Source organism: Pogona vitticeps, chromosome 3, assembly GCF_051106095.1.
Source record: "Pogona vitticeps strain Pit_001003342236 chromosome 3, PviZW2.1, whole genome shotgun sequence".
Lineage (NCBI taxonomy): Eukaryota > Metazoa > Chordata > Lepidosauria > Squamata > Agamidae > Pogona > Pogona vitticeps.
Window position 1 is genome coordinate 24,090,772 of NC_135785.1, and position 5,744 is coordinate 24,096,515.

Here is a 5,744-nt window from a genome sequence, read left to right on the forward strand (position 1 = left end):
CGGTCATGTGACCCGCCCACACCGGGCACTCACGTGAGAGCCTGAGCGAAAGAAACATAAAAGTACAGTAATTTGGGTTGGGCTGCGTGCTGCTGGTTTAGAACTTTATTAGCGACCGAAGAGCGAAAGAGGAATCGCCAAGTTACTGATTTGTAATACGAAATATGTGGTCCAGCGATGAGCTTATTTATGGATGCCAACACAGCTACTTCTGTTTTTTGAGGGATTTAAAGGGGTCCCGTTATTAGGAGTTTCTGGTTCTACAGACATAATGGGGAAGTCGCAGGTTTGTTTTCCATCCCTCCCCAAAGACGTACGTAGCAATTTGTGGAGAAGCTCAGCATTTCATAATTCTGAAAGAGATAACTATGTTAGCCTGTTGCAGTAGGGCTTGCAAAAGGGAGGTAGGGTTGTATTGTCCACCTTTATAGGTAAGACTTCTTCTAATGTGAACTTCCATGGATTGCTTATCTACTTCCTTAGACACATGAAATACAATGTTTTGGCGCAAGGTTTGTAAGAGTTAGGGCTGTAGGCGTGAGGATTGAGCAAAAAGGGATACTGACAGAGGCAATGGCTTTTGAAAGCGAGGCCAGCGTTGTTAATTCATGGGTCCCTCGTCTTTAATGAGTGAGTTCCCGTCACTTGTCCCAGCTCCTGCCAACCTAGCAGTTCGAAATCATGCAAATGTCAGTAGATAAATGGGTACCACTACAGTGAGAAGGTAACAACATCTGGGTCTAGTCGCGCTGGCCAGGACCACAGAAACTGTCTTGGGACAAACGCTGGATCTACGGCTTGGAGACGGAGATGAGCACCGCGCCCTAGAGTCAGACACGACTGGACTAAATGTCAAGGGAAACCTTTGCCTTTACTGTATTTAATGAAAGAGAGAGTCATTCCGCTGCTGCTTCTCTGACCCAATTTCAAAACAAAGCTGCTTACATGCACACCCAAAAAGGAAACTTGCAAGAAGCCATCCAGAGATGTGTGCCAACCTCCTCGCTCTCTGCTGATCAGGTGCTGGGTGAGAAATAGTTTGACTGCCTGGTGCCAGTGGTGGACGGGGAGTGGGTGAAGAAGCAGTGGAGCCACAGCTCTTACTGCTTCCTCTGCCTTCCCCTTTCTTCCCCCCCCCCTTCTCACTTTGGGAATGTAGGTTTTTCCTGGGTTAAGGCGCAGCAACAGTGGCCCATCCCTTATTACCTTCCTCTGTCAGAAGCCATCTGCCTTAGCTGCTGCTATTTCAAGTTGGAACAGAAAAAAAAAATACAAAATCAGGCTGCAAAGTTACTCCGCAGCCCAAAACTCATTACTTGACAAATCCCACAGACAGGTTTACTGTGACATAGACAAGCACAAGTGCCAAAATTATTCACAATAAATTGTGTTCACAATAGAGTTAACACCCCCGTGGTTGTTTAAAATAACTTGCTTTCTGACCAGAAAAATATGCACTTGGCTGTACATCATATAGGCAGATATTTTAAAAAATTGAGTTCAAGCATGCTAAACCTGACACAAAACCAGGAGTATTATGAGGTGTAACAGAGTCCTCCTTTTGTTAATATAATTGGTGACCCAAAAAGCCCTTGTCTCTGTTTAAGGCTGTAACTATACTGGCAAGCCAACTTGGAGTAAATTGGCTTTGTGTGGCTTGTTTTGCAGCCTGTTTTGTACTTCTATTTGGATTAGGTGATGACACAGAAACCATAGATTGTTTCAGTGCCATTGTCCACAATGGCCCCTCAGTCCGATGCAATTTGATCCATACCACAATTCCCCCCCCCAACATTCTACATAGAATGCACAAGGTCTAATGAAGCTATTATCCATCACATTAGAACACTGGTTCTTAACCTTGGGTTACTCAGGAGTTTTGGATTGCAACTCCCAGAAGCCTTCACCAGCTGTCCTGACTGGGGTTTCTGGGAGTTGCAGTTCAAAAGCATCCAAGTAACAAAGGTTAAGAACCACTGCATTAGAAGACGAATATAATAGCTGAGATTGAAAAGATTGTCTACCTGGGGGGGGGGGGGAGGTAGTATCAATGACATTTGGGTGTCTAGTATTTTTTCAGTCTTATTTTATGTGCACATTTTAATTTTGTAGTTAGCTTTCTGTTATTTGTTTAATTGTCCTTACTATTTTACCTTACTGTGCTTTATAATTGTGTTTCTTATGCTGTTTTAATTGATTTTGAGCCACCTTGGGTCCCTATGAGGAAAAAGGCACCATAAAAATAAATAAAAAAATTTAAAATTGTCCCATGGTTGTTGATTTCAGTACAGTCCCATATTCAGGTGTTGTAGGGGAAGCTTTGTGGTTGGCTAATTTGCGAAGATGGGCATGCTAATTAGAGGTTGTGGAAAACAGTAGTTGGAAAAAGTAACCCTTCCCATCTCTGGAGGCGGGATGGGGGAGCAATTGTAGTACGTTCACCTCTGCAACAGAGATTGGTCTGTTTCTGTTCTCTCACCCACACTATGGCCCAAAAGACTTGTGCTCCATTGATCTGTATGCAGATGTATTGCTTTTTTAAGTGCTGGAAAACTCCCTGAAACATTGAAATGCCTACCTTTACAGCCCTTTTTGATTGGTCAACGTGCTGCTAGTCCCTCACTGCCAAAGTACTGATATGTCGTTTCTCTTTCTCTTTGAGGCAAAGTGGGAACCCCTAAAATAACCAAAAGTGGATGTATTGTCTACGGACGATGGATAGGCAGAAGAGAGTACATGCTGGATGCATGACATCAAAAAAGGTTCTGTTGTTTTTCATGATTTTGGAAAAGGATGCCACCCAAACCAGAATCAAATCAGATACCTTTCCTGACCCAAAAGACTGAACCATAGGGACAACAGATTAGCAGTTGAACAAAATATGATTATTCTTGTAGACTATTTGAATTAAAGAGAGAAACAAAGTCTTGTAATATCTTTAATTCTAATATATTTATTTTTGCAGAACATTTTGTTGATTACTGTGCACTTCTTAGAGTACAGTATTCAGGCTACAGGTTTAATATAGTCGGTGCCAGGATCAGTGTGAAAAGGTTTATGAGTATATCCCATTTCACTCTGTTCCCACTCCTGCAGCCAAGTACACCACGTATATAAACTCGTGGCTGAACCTTGCTTTCTATGTATCTGAAGAAGTGGCTTGTAATCCAGAAAATATTATGCAAATCTGCCCTTAAAAGTGCTACAAAGTGGAAGGACAGTAGATACGTTAACATGGCTACCTCCTTGAAAAATGCTGTCCCTCTAGGAATGCTATTCTTTAACAGAATCCACACATGTGCTTAAGCTTTTCAGCCTTCATCCTTTCTAAAATAGTTTCCACTGCTATAGACAGGTGTCAAGAATACCTAATGTTTCTTTCCTCCTCCTGCATAAAATGGGGGAACCAAACTACTGAGGTAGCCACTTTTAAGGTACGACAGAATTGTTTTGCTTTTGCTGTGACAGACTAAGAGAACTGGGTGCATTTGAAATACTACGCTGAAAGTGTCATGTGGGAAAAAAATCTGCAATTAGCATTCAGTGAAGGCTACTGACCGATTTCATGAGGGGGACAATGAATCTACTCAGTGTTGTAGGCAGAGCTCTATATGAAATATGGGAGGTGCTGAACCTAGATGGGAGATAGGATTCAGCAGTTTGGAGAGCCCCAATAACATTTGGATTAAAAGTCAGAATGGATTCACTGCGCCTAGAAATCTAGAATCCCCAGCTTCTACAGCCAGCGCTGCAAAATTACAAAAACAAATCACAATTTTTCAAATAGATGTTTTTACTGCAAGCGTAGAGTTCTTTTTTAAATGCCAGAGGTTTGCCCCAGCTCATTAAAATGGTTAATAATTAGTAGTTAGTACAGCAGAATTGTGCAGGCCAGATTACTGTTGAACCACAGTGCTCAAACATATTTATTGAGGAATCCCAGGACCTATAAGCAGATCCTTAGAACAAGAAATACAAATTATTTGTTTCTTAGTATATTAACTTGGTGACAAGTTCCTTTAAATTTTATGGAAACTACACCTGAGGTTTATGAAACTAGTTTGATGTTGATTTCATATTTTGGAAATATCTTCAGTGCCTTGAAAAAATAAAAAGCTGCGTGTTCCTTGAACCCCCAACTTTGTAATATCCATCCTGATGAAGGTTCGTGCAGACTTGAAAACTAACATCTGTGATTTTAAAGTGGTTTAATAAAGGTATTAGCTGGCTGCATAGCTCAGTGGTTTACGTATGTGACTGTGGAGCCAGATATTGGGAATTTAATTCCCCAGTATGTTTTATGCCAATAAAGATGATGATGATGATGATGAATTCCCCACTGTGCCTCCTGGGAGAAAAGCTAGCCGGTGTAGTCATGGGCAAACTGCATAGTCCCGAGGTGCCTCCTGGAAGCAGGGAGTGATAGAACACTTCTGTGTATTTTCTACCTAGAAAACCCTTGAGAAGGTCACCATAAGTCAAAATTGACCGGCATACAGCTATTATTAATAAAAATATCACCTGTCTTTGACTTCAGACAGCCCTTTGTGTTTCAGTCCAGTGTATATCCCTGTAACTTAGTAGTTTCAGACAGAAGGCATAAAGAGACCAGTTATCTAGAGAAACTACAGCAGGAATCATGGAGTCAGCCTGGCTTGCAGGTGGCTGCAATTCTATATACGGGTATATGTCTGTGTATAGATGTTCAGGAGTGTGCTATGTGCTACTTCTTTCTGCAAATGTGTTACTTCTTTCTTAGCAGATGGTGGCACTCTAGAGCTGTATACTGTATGTGTGGACTAGCTGAAGAAAAACCCAGGCAGAGTTCAGTTTTTCCTTTCAATGTTTATACATGAGTGAAATATTATATTATTATTAAAAGTATAAAATATATTTCTGAGATATAAAAGCTTGTACCCTTATCATCAAAATACTCTGCTGGCAGCCTCTAACTAAATAAATGGGGTTCTACCAGTATACTAGCTTGGGAATTACAACTGAAGTTAGAGCAGCTGCCCTCATTTTATTTAACTATTATGCTTATGTTTTACCCTTCCTTTGGGTAACTTAGTAATCTTCTGTCCAGCCATGTACCTCTCTGATCTTTGTGCACCTTCATGATATTTGTTCTATATCTCCAGTAGATAACGGAGATGCATATGCCCCAGCATCCAAATACACCACATAAGTTTTTACACATTTGGACAGCACAGTGTATCAGAAGCTGTAGTAGAGTTTGTGGAACTATTCCAGCAGATTATTTGAAACTTCCAAATCAGCATCTCCCATAGGTTTTGGGATACCACAGGCATGTGACTATCCATTCATAAGATGGGCATAATAAACTGTTTATTGTTTGATGGCCAAAATCCTCTTGCAAAGTCCAATAGGTGGAAGGAAAAATGGAGTAACTTGCAGGGGCAAACTGCCACTAATTAATAAGACTCCACCTGGATTTCTGGTGCATGCCAAGCCACCTGATGGTAAGCAAGGAGGAATTTAAATGGGGATTCATTAAGTAACAGCAGTTTGTTTGTGATGTAACTACACTAGAGGATTTGGGCTATTGTTTTGAAGTCATTCTTAACTATACAATTCTGTACGTACCTTTTTAGAAGTCAGTCCCATCCAGCTCAAGGGACCACCAGATAAGAAAATAAAGGATAACCAAGAAGCTGGCTAGATCACTAAATACAAGCCATTGTAAAAAGTTTTACTGATATGAGTGGGCCTTTTTAAAAGAA